This window comes from Neovison vison, chromosome 5 (assembly GCF_020171115.1).
Source record: "Neovison vison isolate M4711 chromosome 5, ASM_NN_V1, whole genome shotgun sequence".
In the NCBI taxonomy this organism is placed as follows: Eukaryota; Metazoa; Chordata; class Mammalia; order Carnivora; family Mustelidae; genus Neogale; species Neogale vison.
Genome location: NC_058095.1, coordinates 36,010,671 through 36,037,457, shown reverse-complemented (window position 1 = coordinate 36,037,457; position 26,787 = coordinate 36,010,671). Strand labels below are relative to the sequence as shown.

At 40.5% G+C, this 26,787-nt stretch overlaps 1 protein-coding gene and 1 pseudogene across 7 annotated transcripts in view; one reads left to right on the top strand and one right to left on the bottom strand.

Moving 5' to 3' along the window:
- The window catches only part of BCAS3 (BCAS3 microtubule associated cell migration factor), a 588,867-nt gene that overhangs the window by 86,063 nt on the left and 476,017 nt on the right, over positions 1 to 26,787 (bottom strand). The gene's annotated exons all lie outside the window — the stretch shown is intronic.
- LOC122907994 lies at positions 25,930 to 26,087 on the top strand (annotated as a pseudogene).

The window sequence follows — 26,787 nt, the reverse complement described above, 5'->3', positions numbered from 1 at the left end:
GGTAGTAGCTGTTCAGGAAATGTTTGCTGAATACATAAGTGAAATCCAGAAAACAGAATGAACTTGGCTCATAGGTGCTTGCAAAACAGGCAAACTATAAAAGTCCCTTGACCCCGTTTGTTCCTGAGATTTGGAACATTTTTTTGCTGGGCTTTTAGTAAGGGAATCCTACTTTTTAAAAATAATTCTATTTATGCAATGGCCATCTGACTATAAATGAAACAAAACAAAACAGAAAGAAGCTTCAGTCTCTAATGGGTAGTACACAAATTATGGTGCCCAAATTTTCTGTGCAGCTTTTATCTTAAAGATCTCTCTGAAAGTATAAATAAAAATGCTGTAACTGCTGATTTAACATTTTGGCTTATAGTCGTGTACGTGTGTGTGTGTGTGTGTGTGTGTGTGTGTGTGTCTACCAAGTGCTAAGCATTTTACTGAAACAGATTTATTTATTTTCTGTTACGAAAACATTTTTAAATACATAAGCAGAGAATACGGTATAATGAACCCCATCCGCATGTCACCAGCTTTAATGATTATCGATTCACGGCCCCCTCTTACCTCATCTGTATAAATTAGTTTTTAACTTGGGTTTTGTGACAATCCAACTTTTGCCTCGAGCTCCCCAATTAGTTTATAATTACTACCAACTTTTTGGTTTTGAGAAACCTCCCACTCAGAAGGTAGAAGTTTTGAGCCAAAATATGACATTTGACATGGGTGCAGCTGCTTAAAATATGTCTTCATTAAAGTCAGATGAAGGAGATAAGCCTGGTCTCGGCCTCCAATGGAACACAGTCAACGTTTGCATTTTTCTTTCAAGTATAAAAGTAGAACTCTCTCCACCACCACGCTCCCTTCCTGACTCCCTCCCTTCACGCACACACACACAATTGCACACAGTAAATACCCTAGTTCTGAACAATTTCCTAAAGAGTGCGTTCCTACATTTTTTGGTCATCAGCACTCACGCCTCCTGTTCCCGGTTTCTGCACCATACTCTGAAGGACCTGAAGGCAAGGACATGGGGCAAAATAAATGCTCAAACAGATTGATTTTAAGAAACAGACCTTTATACATCTTTTCATTTTTATGGTTTAAGATGGTGCAAAAATGTTACTTACTCCCTAAACAGTTATTAGTCTCTGTAATGTAACACAGCAGATACTTTCTAAATCCTTTTAGCCTTCTCCCCCTTACTGGAAAGATCATCATTTTTTTTTTTTTATTTCAAAGTGGATTTAATAAAGAAAAGGAGTGCTGTTAAAGTAATACGTGAGGCTTTGACATTAAGCAGCGCAACCCTGCGGAGTCGGCAAGAACAGGGTCTCTAATCTCCAGTGATTTATAGAGGCTCTTCCTTCATCTCTGTACTTGGGGAGGGCCAAAAAGTTTAGAGACAGCCTGGCGTCCCTCTTACTCCACACCACTAACTCCTGCTGGCCAGTCTGCCTGCTAAAACTTTTAACTCTTTAGCTGCTAGCAGAGAGCACATCCATTAGAGCCAGTTTATTTGCTTTCAGAGGACAGAGTGGTTTCATATTGCAGTAATGCACAGGGAGGTAAACACCTACATCTGATACTGGGAAATTATAAGCAAAGAGGGGGAAAAAAGCTAAAACCAAATTGGGCTCATTCAAAGATGTTTGGAAATGGTCACAAGAAAAGCCCTTTTTCAAGAGTGAACGAGAATGTATTGGGTCAGCACCCTTACCCCACCCCCACAACTTGGAGTGAGCCCGCTGAGTCATGGTGGCTGTATTCTCTTCTAAGTAATCCTCAGTACTTGGAAATATAACTTAAGGTCAAAGCAAAAGTTCCAGAATCTGATTAGAAGGATGAGACAACACTAAGGGTCTGAAACGAGCCATTCTAACCAGTACACCACAGTGTGAGAGGAAAGTATACTTGTACTGGGCCCTGCCCAAAAGGAAATGTGCATAGACAGGGCACCTGGGCCTGTGTCGTCCTTCTGGAGTGGGAAGGACTAAAGGAATGATGCCATGAATCTGACTCTAATAATTTTAAACATTTTATTGGCTGATAAATACTATGAGCATATTTCTTCACCTCTATCCCTATCCTCTAAAACCAAAATCTTCTGATCCAAAGCTCTCTTTAACACTAAGGTACCTGAAAAACACCAGTCACCACCTTGGCCTAAGGAGGATTCGCCTGTTCTCAGCATAGTACTTTCACCCAGTTTTGGGTGCGGTGCCTCGTGAAAGGATTGACAGGTGAAGGAGTAGCTCCTTTCTAGGCATCTCTGCATGACAACCATCAGGGAAACTTTCTGGCCCTCTAGAAGACCATTATTTTGTGGTTGCCTCACAGTTGGTTCCTTGTCCCTACCATTGAGACAAGGAAGCACTCTCCTAACTCATCAGGAGTGAAGGAGAACTTACCTGCGTCAAGGTCTTGGGCTGCACTCCATCTATTAAAAGATCAGAGCACTGCATTTGTCAACAAGGCCTGACAGGGGGTCTGAAGTAGAAAGTATACGCTGATCTAAAGCTAGGACAATGCATATCAGAGATCACCCCCTGGGACACAAAGCCCTTGTACTTGATACCCTTGGGCCTCTGCTGCAACTTATGACCAAGAAAGGTAGAGAGCCCTATTTTATGAGGCCTTCTGGAATCAAGTACCCAGGTCAAGAAGACTGATAAAGATCAGTATCACTTACTTTATAGCTGGCAGATGACAAGCCAACGTCACTAAATTCACAACTGATAGGAGCAACACAAACAGAAAAGACCTTACTCTTTCCCTCATGACACCCCAACTGTTTCCTGTGACTCAGGAAGCTGGTTGAGCGGCCCCATTTGATGGTGGGGCTAGAGGGGGAACTGAGGCTTGCTCAAGGCCTCACCACCTGGTGGTGCGCTCGTCAGCCCCAGACCCAGAGTTTCAGAAACTTGAGTTCTGGTTCCTATCTCTGGTAAGCTGCTTAGTTTCCAAGCTTCAGTTTACTCCTCTCGAAACAGGAATCATAAAACTGTACACATATGATGATGTAAAGATTTGATCAACAAAATGAACAAAAGCCCTTAGAATGGTAACTGGTACACACAGCGTCCTGAACAAATGTTCTTAATTATTGTATTGTTGTTGTTCTTACTGTTTTTTATTTTCAGAAATTCCCACTCAAGTGCAAGGGGTAACAAGTGCACTTTTTTGGAACAGCACATGGCCCTCAGGCCAACTCCAAGCTGCTCTGAACCAATGCAGTATGGCAGACAATCTCCCCCGTGACAGCCCACCACCATATGCTTCCTTACTTCTGACACAGCACATACCACATTTGGTTGTAATTCAGCTCTATACAGATCCATTCCTCAACCAGATAGAGCTCTTTTGGGGTACAGTCCATGGCTTATTCCTAGTCACAACGCCAATAGCTGGCCCAGGAGGTGGCCCACAAACACTTACTGGGTGAGTAAGCGAATGGATGCCCTTTACAGGGCCTAGAAGGCCTTCTCTGTCTTCCCTCACTCTGCCAGGATTTCTAGAGTGTAACTTGTCTAAATATGCTGCCTTCTCACTCTAGTAGGCCCAGGGCAGAGTTTAGACACCAAACATATTTACAGTCTAACCTTCTTTGAAGGTGACACGCTGAGGGGGTCCCTCTGTGATGCTCTGCGCAACTCTTTCACCAGCCTATGAAGTGAGTATTTAACACATCACACCTCTGAACAGCATTCCCACAGATCCTGGCGTCCTGTTAGTGCTCTCTGTTAGTGTGAAAATCCCTATTTTGTCATGTTATTTTTTGATCCTGCACCAAGCCACAGCACGCTAATGTGAGAAAATCTGGAGACATTCCTTCTAGGTTGCATTGCCAATGGTCTAGAGGGTCATAAACACTATGTCACAGTTTTCCTCTGGTGGCCCATTTACCAGAGGCTCTGCCCCGTGCTGGATTTCACCAGCTCAGGAGCAGGAGTGGACATTGATCTCTTCATCTCATCATGGTGACCTTCAAAGGCAGAGGGAAAGAGTGTGAGCGAGCAATGTGTCACATTTCCCATCCGGCCTCACCAAGGGCCACCTGCAAAGACCTTCCCTTTGAACCCTCTTGAGCAATCCTGGAGGAAGACGTGTACCCAGTGAAGCTGCTTTGTGGTAGGCCCTTGCCTCACACTCACACGCTGGAAACTCTTTGGAGAAAACTTGCCACAGGTTGTTTCCTTTTATGAAACATCTTTGGTCAACAAGTAACAAAGGTGTCACAACATTCTGACAGCCAAAGCCTGGTGCTGATTTTAGGTCTGAGCTTCCATTAGGTAAACACCACTATTCACTTGACTGTTTTTTTTTTTTTTTTAAAAAAAGATTTTATTTATTTATTTGACAGAGAGAGATTACACGTAGGCAGAGAGGCAGGCAGAGAGAGAGAGAGGAGGAAGCAAAGACAAATTCCTGAAGTCTTCAAAATCAGAAAGTGGTAGAGCTCGAGAATTTAATGGATTAAGCTGATTTGCCAAAAGTAGGACCAGAAAGGGGAAGGAAGATGTTGAATCAGGAATCATAGCCTCAGGCTCCTTACCTCTGGAAAACTGCAGACCCCTAGCTCCTCGCTCTGCTCTCTGGGCACCCTGGATAAACAAGCCTTATCGGCCACCCACACTACTTCAGTTAGTAAAACGGCTTAGGAATGTAAATCACACTGGAGTGAAGTGTGATCCTAATTTGCACTTAATCAAAGCCAATTAGAGGTACATTATTTACACAAAGCCCATGCATCTCAATTATGCCTCGCACAGCCCAAGACAGTTTTGAGTCCAGACTTTAATTCTGCTTAATTAGAGAAGTAAACATTTTCACTGAGTCAATCCTCCAGTCTAGTCTAGAGCCTATGGCTAAACAGAACCAAACACGCAGAGCTCCCCAATGGAGGGCCAAGAGAGTGTAACTGACACCTGCTGGAAATGAGCAGAAAACAAAGATCAGTATTCAGACCTGGGGGCTACTCTGCACCAAGCAAGAAGCACTGGGTTCTCTGTTTGACACACTTCTTAGCACCTCCTCTGCCAGGCACTAAATAGCATATTTGTTTTTCCTCCTTCCCTGTACTTCAGCAAGATAAACCACAATGTAGGAGGACGGGAAAGCAAAGAATCCAGTTCAACTCTTAGGTGATACTCTTAATTTCTCTGGTTCATGTGGTCCCTGATCTCCTGAGGGGGAGGTGATCTCAAGGTAGCTGGTTTGAATCAGGAGGGGGCAGAAGAGGCCCTGAGGTCCAGGCAGGAAGCCAAGAGGGAGAAGCTTAGTCTGAGTAGGGACTGAGAACAGGAATTTAGGGCAAAAGGGCTTCCTGAGCCTACAGACCAGAGAGCTAGGAGAGGGCCTTGGTGACAACTGCTTGAGAACATCATTCACCCATCCCTTCAATGAATAGGTGCTCTACACTGAGCTAGGTGCTGAGAAGGCCTCAGGTCACCGTGCTGTGCCCGTTAGTGCCGGGGCAAATCCTCTGACTTTCCCCTGTGAGCAAATGGGTGAGGGGCTCTCCTGGCACTGACCCAGATGGCACAGCTGAGGGGACCTTCTCTTTAGTTGACGGTGGTTGGCATGGCCTCACAGGGACAAATGGATGCCCGGGCAGGTGGAGGACCCAGCAGAGTGAAGTCTAAATAGCAACCTCCCAAGCTCAGCCAGAGAGAGAGAGGGAGGAGAGGAAGGACATGCAGCTGTGGCCCCGTGCTGCTAATTCCAAAGAGCCCCAAAGCAGCAGAGCTTGGCAGTCTTCAGATGAAAGTACCCAAGGGCCAATTCAAGATGCCCAGGTGAGTGAGGTCAAGTTCTAACTTGAACTATGGTTCTCAAGTTCTAACAGGTCAAAAACCAGTTGATATTTACATTTCATTTTGGTACAATTCCCCTCTCAATGCACATGCCCATCCCTCTGCCAGTTGTGTCCAGCCAGGTAGGGATGGAGAAGGGGGAAGGCAACGAGTATATATGCAGTGTCTGGCGTGGCTCGGTTATATGAAACCAAGGCAAGTCAGATTCGTTGGTACTTTTCCAGCACCAACAGTCGCACATGTATTAAAAAATAAATTAGACGGTAAAATTGCTGAAAGGATGAGGCAGTACCATGGAATATTCGGTGGCCCAACTGTTTTCAACACAAATAGGAGCAAAATGGAGTGAAGTAACCATCACAACTTCAAGTATCACATCATAGTATTATTTAGATATAAAATGCCACGGGTTGCTTCATTTTCAGTATTAAAGGGGGAAAACCACAAATACATACGTTTAGATGTATTTCCAATTGTTAGAATTCATTTCATTACACACTTAAGACCTGTACATTTCACTGTATGGAAAATTAACCTCAATAAAAAAATGCTTAGGTTCAGGTGTCTGGGTGGCTCAGTCAATTGCACATTCAACTCTTGATTTCAGCTCAGGTTATGATTTCAGGGTCCTGGGATCATGCCCCACATCAGGCTCTGGGCTCAGCAGGGAGTCTGCTTCTCTCCCTCTCCTTCTGCCCTTCCCCCTACCATGTGCATGTGAGTGTTCTCTCTCTCTCTCAAATAAATCTTTAAAGAAAAAAAATGCTTAGGTAGATAAAGAGATGATATAATTTGACTAATGCATTAAACCAGGATGGAAACAAAAATAATAGTGTTCAAAGAAAAATAATAGTGTTCAATTCTTCCCAGACTTGAGGTACAGAAACTTCCAGAATGATTTGGTATACAGGACTCTGTATTGACAGGCTTCCTTCTTTTTCATTCAACCCAGCTCTTCCATTTTATTAACAAGGACCAATCCATACATAACTTCCTATAACTTGGGCCCTTAACATGTCCTGCAGCCTCTGTAGGTCAAGCTAGGGACTATCCCCCTGACTGACATAGGAAGTCACATCTGTCCAAGAGTAAACCAACTTTAGTTCCTGAAATATTTTGCCTTTGAACTCTTTCAACACAACCCGAATGAACTAGGTTCTCTGTCCTTCGTATTAACCAAATGCCATGCCCACTTTTCCCAACCATTCAATTCCTAGAAATTACTAGTCTGGACACTTGGAGAGAACCTCTCACTAAAGGCCCATTATCCCCCTCTTTCAGTTGCCAACTCAGAGGCTCAGTAAAGACTTCACATTGGTAAGATATTCCCAAAGAAGCAATAAAGGAAATTTCACATTTATGAGGTTTGCTTTTTCCTAGAGACAAATTTTATTTCAAACCTGAGACCAATTAGGGAGGAAAAACAACAAAAGCATGAAGGCAGTCAAATGATCTACTCCTGAGCTATGCCCCCAACAAAAGTATGTATGAATGTGTTCACTGAGACACCATCCTGAACAATTCTTTTACAGATGAAAAAGCTCTTTCTCCTATTTATTTCATTCGAACTTATTAGATATTCACAAAAATCCAAAAGGCAGGTACACAGTAAAGAACTGGTATCTATGTGGTACCAGTTGTTCAAAGAAAAATAATATTGTTCAAATTAGTCAATGAGGTCTTCCAAATCCAGTGTCTCCCCCTCTACCTGAAATAGTCAGATTGAAACAGTTGACAGGAAAAAAGTTCTTGAGCTTCTTTTGTGTGTCCAATCTCTGAAAGAGGTAACAAGGAAAAGAAAGTAAAGATATCCTACACATGAGCTAATATTACACCGTGTGTTAACTAACTGGAATTTAAATAAAAACTTGGAAGAAAAAAAGATTTACCATGAAAACACAGGAGAACTTTTTAATCGGTAGAGAAGGGGAAAGTTATTCTAAGCATGATGCAAGCCCCAGAAACCATTAAAAATGGCTCATAAATTTACAGACATAAAATTTTAAAATATTTTAAAGTGAAAAAAAAGGACTGCAAACATGTTAAAAGATATTGACAAACTGGGGAAAATATTTATAATATGTATGAAAAATAAAACTCTAGTTTATATAGTATGAAGAAAGCTCCTCCAAATCAATATGAATAAGACTAATAACCCAGTAACTATAGAAATATGAGCAGAGACCATGAACAGAAAATAAAAAATAAGGAATTTACATATGAGTGAAGATCTTCATGGCCAGTCTAAGGGAAATGCAAATTAAAATCACAATGAAGTATCACATTGAATCTGTTTGACAAAACTAAAAAAATCTGTTAACATGCCATATTGAAAAGGCAAGGAGAAATTAGCACTCATATATTGTTGGTGGGAGTATAAGTTAGTAGAGCAACTATGATGGGAAATTCAGCATTTGTTAACATAATTACAAATGGAAGTACTCTTTAACTTGGGAGTTTTGCTTCTAGGAACTAATTGCATAATTTCGAATTAAACATTACACAAATGTTCAAAGATACAAAAGGTATTTACTTTAGCATTGTTTATAACAACAAAAGATTAAAAATCATCTATACATCCAAAAATAGGGGTTCTAAGTGAATTACGGTAAACCATTACAATGAAAAACGATGCTGTCTCTAAAAAGAACAAAGAAATTTGTAAATACTAAACAAGAAAAAATATCCAAGATCTATGATTAAATTAAAATACAAGAGAGTGTGCATAGCAGGGTGTCCTTTTGATGGAAAGAAAAAAGGATGTTTGCATGTGTACAGAATACTCTTGGAATGACACACAGGAAACTGGTAATAGTGATTACCTCTAGGGACACACCAGGAGATAGGGGTGGGAGACTTTTCACTCTACACCATTGTGTGCCTAATTTTCTAATTATTTCCTAATTAGAATTGCCACGTAATTTTCTAACTAGATTGCATGGCATGTAATACCTGTTCAAGAAGTTGAGGTATCATAGGAATAAAGTAGACCAATGAATTGAGACTTGCTGGAAAAAAAGCCTTTGATCTGTTAAAGGTCCAGATATTCCCATATGGCTCCACCTTTGCTGTCCAAATGAGCAGGCATGTGTGAGGAGAGCTGGCAAAAGCCTTGGCTCTGGTCCTGCCCATGCAAACACTAATCTGTCCGAAGAATGTACTTGGAGGCTACTTCTTGCTGAGAACCCACACAAACACACACATCTTCAAACAGTACCGATCTTTTCATGGGAACGCACCTTTTGTTCTGAGTTACAAGAAGCTTTTACATCCATTATTTCATCAAATCTTTACATGTTCCAAGGCAGGTACTTTTATTCCTTCCTGTTACATGAATTTGTACACCAAAGTTCAGAAACTGAAGTTCTCACCCCAGATGTAAAATCAGTAAGTGGCAGGGCTGTGATTCAAACCAACATCCCTTAATTCCAAATTGGGTATTCTTTCTGCCATATCAACTACCTCCAATTCCCTTCCAAAGACAAATTGCGATTCCTCAGTCTCCAAGCTGTGCTGATTACAAGCTATGAAGTATTTAGTCTATCTACACAACTCCCTGGCTTCAGGGGCATCCAGTGGCCTCCTGGACTTCACAAACCACAGCTGCTTTTCTCTGGGCATGCAGGGTGCTCACGTGTAAAGGAGGGAGCTTCAATTATAGGAACACTGAGATCCCTTACAATTCCATTCTTCAATGAAATAGAACATTTCTTGAGTTCTGCTGACAATGGGAAGAAGATCACCCCAGGGATGAGCATTTAACTGAAAAAAAAAAAAAAAAAACCCCAAAACAAAAAAAAATAAAACAAAACCAGTACTCCTGGCTCTGGAGTCAAGCTAGAGTTAATGTAGAGAAAGACTGGGAGAGGGAGAGAGAGTGAGCCAGAGGAGGCTTAGCGAAAATCACACTATCACAGTCATCCAACCAGCCCGGAACAGCCAAGCCCAACGTGGCTTGTGGTCACCTGCCTGGTTTTTTTCACTCAAGCAGAGGGATCAGTGCCACCTCACCATAGAGGCCCAATGGCTTGGTCCACTATTTTAGACATCGTTTGTGCTCTATACTAGGATGGACTGAACAACTCTGTGTCCTCCAAGGGATTAAGAGCAAATGTAACATAGGCTTATCCCCGTAACAGTGATGGGGACAAGTGAACAGACACTGGGTCACAACAACACTGGACCCAAAAATATCCTCTGCAAGGCCCCAGGGCAAAGTTTGCAAAATATAAACAATGCCTAGTGAATCTCTTTGCCACAACAAGCTAGGAAGAAGTTGCCATTTAAGAAGAACCCAAATAATAAGGAATGGAATATAAGTCCCTAATTGCTCATATACTTGCCCACAAAGGGAATTACTGACTGAGGAAAAAAGGAGAAATAAGCAAGAGCTTCTAATCTATTAGGTCTATCAGTCCTAGGTCGCCTCCAACCCCTTGAAATAATAACAGCTTTACTTAGATAAAGCTCATCTCCTATACATTTCACCTATTTACATACTATACATACATACATGTTCTATTTACATAGTACAGTTCAATGGCTTTTAGTACATTCATAGAATGTGCAACCATCACTACAATCTATTCTGGAACATTTCAATTACTCCAACAAGAAAAACCCTGTACCTCTTAGCCATCACCTCATCTCTCAACCTTCCCATCCCCCCAACACTACACATCTTACTAATAAACTTTCTGTCTCTCTAGATTTGCCAATTCTGGACATTTCACAATCTATGATCCTTTGTGACTGGCTTCTTCCAGTCACATATATTTTCCAGGTTCATCTATGTTATAGCATGTATCAGAACCTCATTCCTTTTTATGGCTGAATAATATCCTATTGTATGGACATACTACATTTTGTCCATTAATCTGTTGGACATTTGGGTTGTTTCCATCCTTAGGCCATTGTGAATACTGCTGCAATGAACACTGGTGTACAGGTTTCTGTGTGGACATGTTTTCATTTCTCTTGGGTATATATCCAGGGGTGGAATTGCTGGATCATATGGTAACTCCATGTTTAACCATTTGAGAAACTTTCAGACATTTTGCCAAAGAAGCCACACAGTTAACATTCCCAAAGGCAGTATATTAAATGTTCTGATTTCTCTACACCCTTATCAACACTTATTATCTTTCTTTCTTTATTATAGTCATCCTTGTAGGTACAAAGCAGCATCTCATTGTATGTTTGAGTTACATCTTCCTGATTCCTTTTTATCTATTGGTTATTTGCCTATCTTCTTTAGAGAACTATTCAGATTCTTTGTCCATTTTTTTTTTAAAGATTTTACTTATTTATTTGACAGACAGAGATCACAAGTAGGCAGAGAGACAGGCAGAGAGAGTTCCGAGAAAGCAGGCTCCCTGCTGAGCAGAGAGCCCGATGTGGGGCTCGATCCTAAGACCCTGAGATCATGACCTGAGCTGAAGGCAGAGGCTTAACCTACCCACTGAGCCACCCAGGTGCCCCTCTTTGTCCATTTTTAAGTTGGGTTATCTGTTGTTTTATTATTGGGTTGTGGTAGTTATTTATATAGTCTATATACAAATCCTTTATCAGATACAGGACTTGCAAAAATTTTCTCCCATTCTATGGGTTGTCTTTTCACTTTGGTGATATTGTCCTTTGAAGCGTAACAGTTTTTCATTTTTTTTTAATTTTAAGATTTTATTTATTTATTTGAGGGAGAGAGAGAGAGCGTGAGAGGGGAGAAGGTCAGAGGGAGAAGCAGACTCCCCACGGAGCAGGGAGCCTGATACAAGACTCAGTCCCTGGTCATGGGGACCACGACCCAAGCCAAAAGCAGTTGCTTAACCAACTGAACCACCGAGGTGCCACAGCTTTTCATTTTGATAACGCCCAGTTTATCTATTTTTTATTCTGTTTGTGCTTTCGGTATCATATCTAAGAAATCCTTACCTAATCCATGGTCATGAAGACTTATACCTCTGTTCTCTTTCAAGAGTTTTTTTTTTAAGTCTTTGATCCATTTTAAGTTAAGTCTTGTATATGATGAGAGGTACAGGCCCAACTTCATTCTTTTACATGTGGCTATATAGCTGTCCATCACCATTTCTTGAAGAGATTATTCTTTCCCCAGGAATTGCTCTGGCATCCTTGTTAAAAATCAGTTGACCAGGGGAGCCTGGGTGGCTCTGTGGGTTAAAGCCTCTACCTTCGGCTCAGGTTATGGTCCCAGGGTCCTAGGATCAAGCCCCGCATCAGGCTTCCTCCTCTCTCTCTCTCTCTGTCTGCCTCTCTGCCTACTTGTGATCTCTGTCAAATAAATAAATAAAATCTTTAAAAAAAATCAGGTGAGCATGAATGTGAGGGTTTATTTCTGGAGTGTCAACTCTATTCCATTGATCTATACATCTAGCCTTATTTTAGTAAGACACTGTCTTGATTACTGTAAGTTAGTAAATTTCAATTGAAAAGCTAAAGCCTATGTTTGTTCTTCTTTTTCAAGACTGTTTTAGTTATTCTGTATCCACTGCATTTATATGTGAATTTTAGGATCTGTTTGTCAATTTCTGAAAAGAAGTCAGCTGGGATTTTTATAGGGATTTCCTTGAATATGTAAATCAATTTGGGGAGTACTGCATCTTAACAATATTGTCTTTCAATCCATAACATGCTTACATTTAAGTCTTCTGCAATTTCTTTGAACATTTTGCATTTTTCCGAGTATAAAGTTTACACTTCTTCTAAAAATTTATTCCTAAATGCTTTAATTTTTTTATTCTATAGTAAACAGAACTGTTTTCTTAGTTTTCTTTTTGGTTTGCTCATTACTACTATAGATACACAAGTGTTTTTTGTGTAGGATTCTTTTTTTTTTTTTTTAAGATTTTATTTATTTATTTATTTATTTGAGAGAGAGAGAGAGAGAGAGAGAGAGAGAACACGCACGCATGTGCTTGAGTGTGGAGGGGAGGGGCAGAGAGCTAGAAGGAGAGAATCTTGAGAAGACTCCAAGCTGAGTGTGGAGCCCAGTGTGGGGCTCACCCTCATGACTCTGAGATCATGACCTCAGCTGAAATCAAGATTCAGACGCTTAACCAGCCAAGCCATCCAGGTGCCCTGTGTATTGTTCTTTTATCCTGTACCCTTACTAAATAAGAATTTGTTCCTAAGGCACTTAAAAAATAATTAAATATTGTGGTAGCTTTGTACTGAATCAACTTACATAAGCTGGAATGACATTTCCCCAAATTTCCTTTCCTATATGATAGGAACTCCTATATGAGTTAGGCTTGACTGTAAGAAAGATTTATGTGAGATTCAAAAGATGGGCATGCAGCAGTCATCACTACACCCTGAAGGTTAAATGTTGGGCACACGGCACTGTGGCATCGCATATGTACTCTTGCTCCTGTGCCAGCAAACCCACCAGGTCTGCATGTCCCCCCAGCCCTCACCAGACATCCTCCTTCAGATTCTTTGTGCCTTGGCCTAAGTGGACGTGCAGCTCTGTAATGAAGAATGTCAGTGCCCACTGCAGAGCACATGTTTCATCATGGCTAACAGCCCTATGAAAGAGACCTGGCTTACAGGTGTTCCTTTCCTTCTGTCACTTCAGATTGAGCTTTCTTCCCAACATCAGCCCTGATCTACACTCAGGCCCACCATGAGAGGCAATAGAGGTCTTGAACAGTTACCACAATCATACAAGGTCAGTATAGGTCTAGTCCCTGTAAGGGATCCCTTATTCTGTACCAGTGGTTCCGTTTCTATGATGAAAATTTTCTGGAGATCTATTGTGCAACAGTATGCATAAGATCAATATGACTACTGTATACTTAAAAATGATTAAGATGACAAATTTTGTTATGTGTTTTTTTACTACCAAAAAAAATAATGTGTGGGGGAACTGGGTAGCTCGGTCAGTTAAGCGGCTGCCTTTGGTTCAGGTCATGATCCCAGGATCCTGGGACTGAGCCCCGCACTGGGCTCTCTGCTCAGTGGAGAGCCTGTTTCCCCCTCTCCTGCTCCCCTGGCTTGTGCTCTCTCTGTCAAATAAATAAATAAAATTCTAAAACAAACAAACAAACAACAACAAAAAAACCCCCCATCAAAACCCAAAAAACAATAATGTGATCCTGGTAAAGGGAAAGCAAAACAAGACTAAAAAATGTCATGGTGAGGGGGGTGTTGGTGGTGGTGATACAAAAGGAGAAGGAGGGACAGACAAGCTATATAATTCTGCCTTCCCAAATGAAATAAGGATATTCCTTGAAAAGAGAGTCTATGACATACTCATTTTCATGTCTGAGGAGTTAGGAGACCCATTCATTAATAAAAGGAATGAATGAATGAATGAATGAATGAACAAATGAAAAACAGGCAGGTGTGGAACAAACGAAGGTACAAACAGTACCCCAGATCAAATATGACTAGGGATGCTGAATCTTCAGTGAATGACAGAAGATCTGTGGCTTGAGTGACATCTATAAGTGAGTAACGGTTTCTCTCTAGGCACAAAATGTAGGACATGATATTAAATATTCAAGAGATACATGACCTAGTTTTGGGGGGTGGGGTGGGGGTATTGGGTTTTCAGTGAGCTCTGAGCATACACAGACCTATATAGGGCAGGTTTGTGGACACAGGAGAACAAAAAAAGAGAGCAGAATCTTTTACCGTATGGTCATGTTTCAGGTCAAACAGTCCTTTCTTACATAGCCCTTCCTGGCTATGCTCTGGAAAATTCCATGTTTCACCTCCTTGACATCTCTCGCCTTGAGTTCAGAATCAGTGGGTATCTCATGCTTCTTCTTCTTCTTCTTTTGTATACCATACTTCTTGCCAAGGATAACACTTCTGGGCAACACAGCATTCATTCATTTATTCACTCAGTCGCCCACCAACCACAGTTAATTGTTGGGGATTTACAGTTCAGACATGGTTCTTGCCACTGTAGCTTTTGGTAAAGGCCCTGAAAACTACTGGGAGACCAGTCTCTCTCCTGGTGAAGTTTCCAAAGAAATTAAAGCCTTGGTATCATTACAAATTACCTTCTAAGTTACCAACCATTGGGGCAATTTAAAAATTAACCTTCCTATCTTAGTAGAGAGGGGGCAAGAAGAAAAGAACCTTGCTTTTGGAATTCTGGCTTTATAAAGAAAATACTGACTGTCCCATTTAAATGTATCTCTGGCCGGAGATAGTTAATCTCTGGCAACAAATGATGTGCGTGTTTGAGGACACTGTTTATTCTAGCCTTTCTGCAATTTACAAATCGAAACAAATAATGGTGGAGACATTTGCAACTATGGAAAAAGGGTGTTTACAAAGTGGGAGAAAACAGACTAAATAGGCTTAGACTACAGAAAATTTCTAACACGGCATGGGATAGACTCTACAACAACGGAAGGTGCAAAAGGCTATGAGTCACACTTATTGTAGCAATTAGATCTTATCAGAGATTTCCCAAATATGTCAGCTTTAGAAAACATTATCTACATGCAAGGTCGTCCTGGTAAACCCTGGGGACACTAAACAGGAAAATTTTCCTAGGCCTCCTGTTTCATCTCTCCACCCTTAGATAGAGCTTCTCAGATACCAGGTCTTAGTTTAGTGTTAAATCATTCAAGCTCAAGGTGCTTCTCACACTTTCCTTTGGAAACTAATTCTTTCCCAAACCTTTCCTTAAATGGCATTGTTCACAGTGAGTTCCCCTGTGAGAAGCACGGGAGAAAGAAGATCTCCTTTAAAAAATCCATACCAGGGGGGCGCCTGGGTGGATCAGATGGTTAAGCATCTGCCTTCGGCTCAGTTCATGATCTTGGGGTCCTGGCATCAATTCCCACATCCGGCTCCCTGCTCTGTGGGGAGTCTGCTTTTCCCTCTGCCCTCCCCACCGCTGCTAGTGCGCACGCTCTCTCTCTCTAATGAATAAATAAAATCTTAAAAAAAATAAAAATAAAATCCATACCATGTTATTCTCTTTGTCCATGATCTTTCTCTCTGTTTTTAAAGCCATCCTTCTCCTTTACCACCACAAAGTTTTTCTTCTGAACACTGAATGTCATAGCAAACTCACCAAATACTAGAGTAAAAAAGAGGACAAATCCTAAACTGCAATTCTTAATTTGCTATCTTCATTGTCACATAAGTGTTCATATGAAAAACATCAAATGACTTGTTAATGATCAAAGGGAGTCCGCCTAGAATAGATAAAATTTTAATGACAGTGAGGACAAGCTTCAGCCATGTAGAAACTGACCCTGACTACATGGGCTTTCATATGGATTTCATATCTTTGCAAAAACAGTAATCAAACAGCAACTCATTAGAGAGGAAGAAGGGAAATAGTTTAGTATCCATGAAAAGTAACACCGGGTTTTCACAAGATAAAGACATTTATCTTTTATGGGGCAGAGGGGAATAACTATTCCCCAGCTCAGCTAGCAAGAGAAGGTTTAAGTTCACAAGTACTTATTACAAAAACAGTATAGTCAAAGATTTTTTAGGATAAATGTAAGGACTGTGGTCATTAGCTCTTCCTCACACAAAGTCCAAGACAGCACTACACACCCAGACACTGGGAAATATCGTACTTGATGAAAAACAAGAACAAAAAGAATGAAGGTTTTATGCAGTGAGATCCTGAAGTTCATTTCTTTATCAAATGAGCTTGTTTCACTATGTTTGGGCATGAATTGGCAATGCTTACTTAGAGTCAACATGAAGTAAAGCCAAGACAAGATTGTGGAAACCAGGCCCACAGAAGCAGAAATTTGGTCCAGAGTATTTTCCAAGGAAAATGTTGATTAGACTTTTTCTTCCTTGTACAAGAGGGAAAAGAATGGACCAATTACTGAATGTCTTTTAAATACCAGGCACCACGCTATATTATGTACAATATGCTATGCTATATTCAATAAAAAATATACTATGCTATTATGCTATATATGAAATGTGCAGATCTCATTTAATCCTCAAAATATCCTAGTGAGGGAGCTGATGTTAAACAACTTATATAAAGTTACTAATCTAATTCTTAAAAATTTAAGCGCAACAGAACCCAGGGCTGTCTGCCTACAAAAACTATATATATTCTTCCTCTACAGGGTTCTTTCTATCATACTTCTAGCATCTCTTTCATATTGTTAAAACCTGACCATGACTTACTGCTTAGCTATCTTTTTGGTTCAGATTTCTTAAAAGGTTGTTAAAGATATCAACTATTACAGATATGGCTGAAGCCTCTGTGTACTTTACTCCCCTACCCAGTGCTCCCTCCCAGTGTCCCAGTAGTCTCATTCCTCTGTCATCTTTTCCTCAGCATTTTAAAGATTTATCTACAGATAGTTTTTTTTTAGTTTGCTCACTTCTACTTTATATAATAAATGTACCATGATTTTAAAAAAATCCATGCTTTTGTTCATTTGCAATGAACATCATTGTATGAGTCTTCTTTTTTTTAAAGATATTATTTATTTGACAGGGAGAGAGAGAGAGAGAGAGATGGGCAGGGGCAGGGGTAGAGGGAGAGGGAGAAATAGACTCTCCGCTAAGCAGGGAGTGGTGTGGGACTCAATGCGGGGTTCTATCCCAGGATCCTGGGATCATGACCTGAGCTGAAGGCAGACGTTTAACCTACTGAGCCAGCCAAGTGCCCCTATATGAGTCTTCTTTTATACAAACCAGAACTTTCTCTGGTTTATCAAACCAAGGAGTGGAACTGCAAAATCCTAGAAATAATAATACTGATAATAACTGATACTTACAGTGTTATTATGTGTCATTGTTCTAAGTACTTTTTATATTAACTCATTTAATTTTCACAATAACTTTGTGAGGATTTTGTTACAGATGGGAAGTAGTCTGGCTCTAGAATCTTTGCAACTGCACTAGACATTGCAAATTACCTTTCGGAATGATTACATCAATTTCTATTCCACCATCAGCATATGAGATCCCTCATCTTTGCCAAGACAAAGTTTTTAATTTTTGTTATGCTACTATGATTTTTTTCTAATTTCTTCCTGTATGCATAACCATTTCTCCCAGCACAATTTATTGACTAGTCTACTCTACAGCACTGATTGGTGCTGCAATCTGTATCATATTTCAAGTTTTCACAAACATGGTGACTTCATCCTACTGTTCGTCTACCTCTAACAATACCATTCTATCTTAATTATCACAGCTTAGAATACATCTTGATATCGAACAGGCAGAAATGAAATGAAATTCTAATGAAAATCATAATTGGTCTGTTCTCCAAAACTTTTGTCTTCCATATGAAGTTCAAAATCAGCTTGAAAATGTTTATGAAAAAATCCGTACTGGATATTCTCTCATCGTTGCTTCAGATTCACTTGCCTCTTCTCCATCGTGCTCTATCCCCATGAGGCTGTCCTCCAGATGAACAGCAACCATTGGGTCCCTTCACCCTAGATGCAGCCAATGAGAGTCAATGGCAGCAGAATGAAGAGTAAGAAAAACAGACACTTTCCCCCTGGGCTTTCTTGCTGCAAGGCCCAGGTGAGCTGTGGCTGTTGCTCTACGGAAGCTTCTCCAGAGGCTCCAGCTCCAGCATGCTCTGGGTTCTGAGAGCTGCTCTACCCCTTATTGTTTCAGATCTAAGGGTGCTCAGTGCTCTACCTTTTGACAGCTTAAGGTAGTTTGCCTTCCCCCCTGTTGGTTTCTTGGTTTCCCTAAGCTTTGTCTAAATATTTGCAAATAGGTCCTTCATTAACTCTCTTCAGTAACCGCTTCTGTGTGCACCACTGGTTTCCTGCCATATGTTTGACTGATACAAAACCTATAATGATTTTGACTAAAATTTCACTTCTCAATTATTGAGAATTGACAATTTTAATATATTGAGTCTTCTCCTCCATGAGTATGCTATATCCATTTATTTATGTTTTCTTCCATCCCTTCAATTTACTTTTGCAAATTTTCTATAAATGTTCTGAGGCTTTTTTTTCTCTAAGGCTTCTAAGGCTTCTTTGTGCTTCTGACTGTTATTGCAAGTAGGCCTTTTCTTTAAATGGTTATTGCCGGCATGTAGGAACACCATCAATTTCTGTATTCAGCAACCTTGTTGGACTCTTACTTATTATGTTCATTGACTCTCCTGGATTTTCTTTTATTTTCTTTTTAAGATCATACTTTTAATGAGAAAGAGACAGAGAGCATGCAGTGGGAGGAGGGGGAGGGACCATCAGACTCCATGTAGAGCTGATGTGGGGCTTGATCTCAGGAGCCTGAGATCATGACCTGAGTTGAAACCAAGAATCGGATGCTTAACTGACTAAGCCACCCAGGCATTCCCCTCCTGGATTTTCTGTGTAGCAAATCATATCTGCAAATAACATCAACTACATCTCTTTCTTTCCAATTCTTATATCTCCTATCTCTTGCTCTTACTCCATTCTTACTCCATTCCATTGGCTCATGCTTCCACAGAATGTTAAATAGAAGTGGTGTTGATGGGCATCCTTGTCTCATTTCTCTTAGCTTATTCTTCTCTAAGTAAAACCACTGTCTATCCTAAAGCTATGACTCCCAAGCTTCTATTTGCCCTTAAATAATTCTATTCAAACTGAAGTGCTCAGGAGTCACATTAGCCAAAAAAGTCATGATACTACCATGCACCCAGAGAGTACGCTATGACATTCTAATGTAGAAATGGCAAGTCCTGACAATCATAGTCCACACGGAAAGAGCACTGTGTGAGCTGTGAGCTCTGGCTTCAGTGGAGCGAATTTAAACAATAAGGTTCAACCAATTCCTATATAAGCAACCATCCATTCATCCACTAGAATTTGTGGAGATGGTCGTTATCAAACATCACATGATTTACCATTTTAGGTTTTGAAACCGGGAGGAAAACACACCGAAAAGAAATAAACAGCACGCTTTCTTTCTCTTTTTTTTAAATGAATGTAATAACAGAAGAGTAATGAGGTTGGAAAACAGATGTGGACAAAGGAAAAGCGCATGCTACAGTGTGGCCCACACAATCTGGAAAGGAATGATAAAAAAAAAACAAAAAAACTTTACAAGCTGTTCTGAGGCTTGAATTAAAAGAAGTAATCAAGCAAGGCTGACTTATAAAGGGTCAGGGGGGTAGCATCCTGCAGCAGAGAATAAGCAGAACTCCTTTTCCTTAACTGTCCCCTGCCCAGCTAAGTACGGGAAGGAGGATTTTCCTGGGTAGCAGCCTCTCTGAACATATTCTTAATTCAGTGTTTAAGAACTGCCGTGTAACCTCCTTTCCCTGCCCACCCGCTCCCCAGGGAGGTACTTCCCTAATGGGTTGGCTCTTTTTAGTCTGGTTTTAGTCTCTGGCTCTTTATATTCTGATGGGGGCACCACAGTCTCCCTCTATGACTTCCAGGCAAAATGTGTCAAATTAGATAAATGTGTTCAATGCTGGTTTGGGAGAACTCTCATTCTTTAAATGATTTCTTCCCACACTCTTTGCACCACATTTGCTTCCTACAGTCAGTCAGAATGTGTATCACAGAAGAATCCTAACTTGAGAGTGTCTAAATCCTCAGAGAGAGGTTTTTTCTTGTCTTGTTTTATTTTTTTAACTTCCATAGTACACACACAGTAGAGCAACATCCAAGAGGCAAATGCAGCATCTTGGTAAAGGAAGATAAAGCCTTATCCTGTTTCCAAGGAGATGAAAGGCACACAGATAATTGTCTCGCGTTCCTATGGGCACTGGTCTTACTGGTGTTTTATGGCAGAAATTGTGAGAGACTCACCAGTGAACCAAACTATGTTAGTCTGTACAAAGTGTCTCTCGAAGTGGCACTGTGAGAAAGCAGTCTGCGGCACTTGTCTGACCCGCCCTCTGAAAGCTTTCAAACTCAACTACTGAAGTCCAGCCAGCATCTAATTTTACCCGTGAGTTCCAGGAGAGAGCAAAGCTGGTGGGAAGATTACAGAGTTCCTTGAAGCTCTGACCTACAACAGGAAGAGAGTTGTCAGCCTTCATGTCTCTCACCCTAAATCCCAAGGCAAACAACAGTGGCAGGGCGTTTTAGAACACGTTCCCATTGTAAAATTGCATATTTCAGAAACATGATGCTGGCTCCCTCATTTTCCATAGACTTTGTGTCCGTATAAACAGATGACCTTAAAATGAAATTTTTCTTTTTTTTTTTTTTTTTTACTTAAGATTTTCAATTCCAATTTGTCCAACGGACTTGGGCTTCTCTGGGTTTTCTTGTAAAACTGTGGAAATCTACTGTTTTCAAATTGCCAAATGCCTCTACACATTCAACTCTGATCACTTCATTAATGTCCTGGGAATTTCTGGTAATGTTAGTGTGAAATGCCACAGGGATTTCAGAGTTTCAGGGGCATTTTGAGCTTACTGTAAACAGAGGGGGAAAACAGGGCTTTGAAGTTAAGTCTTGGCTTTGACGTACAGTAACTTAGGCAAGTAGCTTAATTTTTCCCATACTTATCTGTAAAATGGGTGTCATGATACCTACTTTAAAGGGTTGTTGGAAGGATTAGAGACAACCTACATTAAGTGCCTTACACAGGGCCAACTCACACAGAAGTTTAATTAACAGTAGTTTTTGCCAGTCCAAAGTGAAAGAAAACAAACCCACAGTTTGATTCCATAAAGATGCCACAGAGGACACCTCCTAGGGAAAAAGATGACCTCAGGAGCCCTTAAAAGCACGAGGAAGATCAGCCAACAGGAGAGCAGAAGTGATAGCAAGTGTCCGGTGTCTAGGGAGATGGCCAATATGATTGTCCTAGGCCAGTAATGGTGGACAACTGCCCATTCTAAGGTTGGTTCCCTCAGAAAGAATATGAGCCTCTTCTTGGAGGGAGGCTGATGAAAGGGGGAAAAAAACCAAAAACCAAAAAATACAAAAGAAAAGAGCTAGCTTCCATGGGTGGAAAACTTAAATGGCTTCATTAAAATTCTTTTTTTTTTCCTTTAAAGATTTTATTTATTTATTTATTTGACAGAGAGAGACAGAGATCACAAGCAGGCAGAGAGGCAGGCAGAGGCAGAGAGAGAAGCAGGCTCCCCACTGAGCAAGGAGCCCAATGCGGGGCTTGATCCCAGGACCCTGAGATCATGACCTGAGCTGAAGGCAGCAGCTTAACCCACTGAGCCACCCAAGAGCCCCACTTCATTAAAATTCTTACACTGACCAGCCTGTTTTCTGGAGTAGCAGTTCACACAAGAGCCAGTCACCTAAGAATGGACCAGACTTAGGCACCCTCAGTTTCTCCAGTGTTAAACAGGTGATCTGTTGTTCTTGACCCCTATGGACAGGAGCTGACAACTGCTGTGCTATTAAGTCAGAGCTGGACTCTAGTAAGAACAAAGCACAAACCATACTGGAACATTGACCATAACTCTGGGTCATTAACTGGCTGAATTTCAGCATTCTCAAATTCTACGTGCCCTTGGGAAAAGAGATCAACACAGATTAGTTATGCTCACTACTCCCAGCTCTTCCAAAATAAGAGAGTAAATAAAAAGCGAAGATCATACTATTTACTAAGCAACTACAAAGAAGCAGGTACTACTACTAATACCACTCTTCTGTCTGCTAGAAGGAAACATTTTAGAAAGGGCTCAGATACCAGAAAGCTCCTTTAATATCCAATAGAAAATAGCAAGTTTACTTCTGACATTTAAATAAGCTGTTCAGGAGAGAAAGGCAGTGTGTATTTAGACCCTTGGGTTTAAGAAGGAAACTCCTCTTTTAATCAGAATGAAATAAGAATCCCCAAGAGCTCAAGGCTCTCCACAACATCTGTCAGTTTAGAATGGATTAATAAAATTAAGAGGTAAGGTGAAATCTTATCTAGGGGGAATTACAAATACCAATCCATATGCTGGGATGGGATGGAACAGGCGTTGTCAATATTTAGATGCTGTTCTGTAATTCTTTCACAGAACAACACCTGGCTTCCCAAATAAACCACAGAGAGTGTATACCGGTCTCCATTATGTTAGATGAATCTACTAAAATTATTATTGATAAATTCCTTGTTTAGAAAATCATGGCATGAGTGAGCATCACCCTATTTACTGCATCCATTTCTTAAAATTGTGATTAAGGGAAAGAATCTAGCATGTATTAAATGTCTATTTGGTGGCAGGCACTCTAAATATTACTTCATTTAATCCGTACAACAGGACCATGAACAAAGTATGATTTCCTGAATTTTAGAGGTTCAGTTGGTGAAGTAACCTAAGGTTAAGAACTAGTCAAGAAATGGAAGACCCAGTATTCAAACCCAGAGAAGCCTTCCTCAAAAATTTGTGTTCTTTTTTTTTTTTTTAAGATTTATTTATTTATTTGAGAGAGAGGCAGGGGGAGGGGCATAGGAGAGGGACAGAGAATCCAAGCAGACTCCATGCTGAGTGTGGAGACCAACATGGGGTTGATCTCATGAGCCCGAGGTCATGACCTCAGCCAAAACCAAGAGCTGGACAACTAACCGACTATGCCACTCAGGTGCCCCTAAACTTTGTATTCTTTTGACCATACCATACCTTTCAGGAATCATGCTATGTATTATGCTTGCTATCTGGAGACAAGAAGTTATAATCCCTTTCCACATCGAGTTTAATGTCTGAGCAAAAGATAATCAAGGTGTATAAATAAAGACAACCTAAGATAAAACATGATAAGTACCACATGAGGGCAATGATTATTGGACATTTGAAGAACAAGACAATTTCTGACTGGAACAATTAGGAAAGGCTACCAGGAGGGGTGGTATTTGATCTGAATCATGAAGGACAAGCTGACATTCTAGGTGGCTAAGGAGGAATATATGAAGGGACACTGATGACAGAAGGGTTACTCAGAGGAAGGGGATGATGTATCCAAAGAAATGAAGGTGGGAAGACAGATGGCATGCTCAAGAGATGATAAGTAATGAAATCTGGCATGAGCAGAGGTTTTATCTAAGGAAGGAATGGGAGTAAGATAGAAAAGGTCAGTTTGAACCAAAGTGAAAATGGGAAAAGAGTCTTCAGTTTATTATTCTATATGCCAGGCACTGTGCTGTGTCAGTTCATTTAGACTGATTAGAAGAAAGAGAGTAAGTGAAGACCCCGTGTTTATTATAGAGCAGAATCACGTTTTGAATTATTTCATGGCTCCTAAATTCCACATTTCTCCCACAGCACCATGTCACCTTAAACAAGAATTTAATGAATTTGGATTTCTATTATTTGCAGGTGGCAAAAAAACCAAAAATACAACTTTGTTAAAGTTTTTGAGGAGGAAAATATTTTGACATGATCAAAATATTTGTTACTTTGGGATAAAGACTCTCCTGGGGCCACTGAAGTATTTTGTTCAAGGGAGGGTAACTTGGTAAAAAGTATCCTTGAAGGAATGACTGAGGACATGGGTTGAATGCCAGAGTTCTGCCCTTTGTCAGCAATGTGATCTTAGAGTAGTTTCTTTCACTGTCCCTCCTCGGCAAGATGGTGATGACAACACCTATCTTCCGGGTTTGGATTTAAAAGGATACATTTAAATGTGGGTGAAAATACTCTACAAGTATAAAGCATAATTTGCATTTTTAAAAAATCCAAAATTCTTCATTTGGTAGAGAAAATATCTTAAACAGAACTTGAGGTCACCTGCAGGAATTGCTCAGAGACATACTTCTGTGCAATAATAAGGCCCACCACCCCTCTCTTGTAAGTTTCTCAAAGTCTGTCTGCAGGGTTTGGGGTTGACTGAGGGTGAGTAAATTACTTTGGGTTCTTGTGCCATGGGATACAAACCAACTTAAAACCCTTAGATCCTTTTTTTTTTTTTTTTAAGATTTTATTTATTTATTTGACTGATAGAGATCACAAGTAGGCAGAGAGGCAGGCAGAGAGAGAGGAAGGGAAGCAGGCACCCTGCTGAGCAGAGAGCCCAATGCGGGTCTCGAACCCAGGACCCTGGGATCATGACCTGAGCAGAAGGCAGTGGCTTTAACCCACTGAGCCACCCAGGCGCCCCCCTTAGGTCCTTTCTAAAATGGTTATTTTTGGGTAGCTCTTTCTCTTATTCACCTGTATATCCTACTCAACCCCCTTTAGCTCCAAAACTCAATGGTTTTAAAGGCAAGAAGTAGGCATCAATGTTGGATACACAGTACTTCATAGGCCAAGACATTACATTTTTAAAAAATCAATAAAAAAGAAACTACCTTTTGACTTTTATATATAAGGTTGATGACGCCACGGAGTCTGGTCCGGTTCATGGTCACTTTGAAGACACTTTGAAGTATAGTACTTTCATGTTAAAAAAGGAAGCCTCAACTATACAATGATCCATTGGTCCCTTTTCCTATGACTACCAGTAGAGGTTGGCAAGGGGTAGGAAACATTTACTAACGGCAAAAAGTAAAGATCAAAGTCAGAAAATAAATATGATATACTTGTGACTTAAGACTTTCAGAAAATAATCTCTCAGTTTGATGACTCACTTTTTAGGGGAAAAATGATTGTGTGGCATCTCCTATCCCCAGAGTCTAGGAGCAAAGTTTCATAGAGTTGGCAAGGAAACCATCAATGCCTCAAACTTCCTTGAGTCAAACCTCATCCACTTAATAATTTATTAGGTGTTACTTACTGAACATCTAAACAATTGCCAGGACTTTCCTACCAAAAAAAAAAAAAAAAGAAAGAAAGAAAGAAAAAGAAAAGTTCAGGGAAAACAAAGCTGTGGTAAGGTTCTCCACATGAGCAGCTCTATCAGAAAACCATTAGTCCCCAAACCCTACACACAGCAGAGCTGACCAAAAAATGTTTATAGAAGTATTCCAAAGAATGAGTACTCTAACAAAAAAACTTCACTCAATACATACACTACACATAAGCCAACTACTGAGATAGACACACAAAGCCAAGTCTACTCTGATTTCAGGACTCACACCAACACCAAAGGATGCAAGGATGTGTCCATCGTGGTTCCTGAGAAGGGTGGGAAGACTTATGGGTACTGATGGCATTCACCACTCTCTGCACATTGGCTGTCACCACCAGTTTCCCATGATGCTTTCTAGACATTGTCAAACTAACAAGAAATTTAGCAAAGCAACATGTAGAAACTAAACAAAGTATACTCTGGAAGTGTTTTAGAGCTTTGCGCAGTGGCAGTATCGTAGCCAATGAGGTTTATCCGAGGCGCGATTATTGCTAATTGGAGGTGTTTTAGAGGCTGTAAAGGAAAGAAACTTGTGTGCGCTCATCCAAGCTCTCTTCTTACCTGGTCAGGACTTTGTTTTTATTCCTTGGAAAATGAGAAATGTGATTAGCTGGGAAGGGTATTTCTGACAAGCACCAGAAAAAGGAAAACTTTGATATTTTCATCCAACTCTGGGGTAGAGATGAGGATGCAGAATTTGTTCCAATCTCCGGTGGCTTCAAACAGAGCAAAATCTGAAACTTCAATAAGTCATTGTGCTCTTCCTGTGACAATTACAGCTCTTTGAAAATTTGCTTTAGTGCCTTCAGAACAAATATAGATTAATGAGGCCAAACAGAGTCCCAAAGAGGAAGGTTACTAGGAAGGAGAAAGTGGGATGACACACACACCGGCCTGTTTCAACATAAGCAGGCAATACCAGAACTTAAAATCTTAAAAGGGAAAAGCTAAAGTATTCTAATTGAAGACTGGAATGAATTTATGGTCAATTTTTCTAGGTAAATAATCACTGATGTTGTTATAGCACTGTTGTGGGTAAGTACACAAGACCTTTCCAGCAATCTAATACCAGACTTATTTCCTAATCTTACCAAGTACTTGATGAAACATTCTAGAAAAACAGGAAAACCAACTTGATATGAGAGAGCAAAGTAGAGATAAAAGCTCAAGGAAAAGACAACTGAGGCATAAACTAAGAAAGTAATTTTACTGTCTAAACCAGGGAGCCTTATATTAAGCAAAGAAAGGTGCTTGTCATAGTTTTTAAAGCAATCTGAAATAAGTCTTTTGAG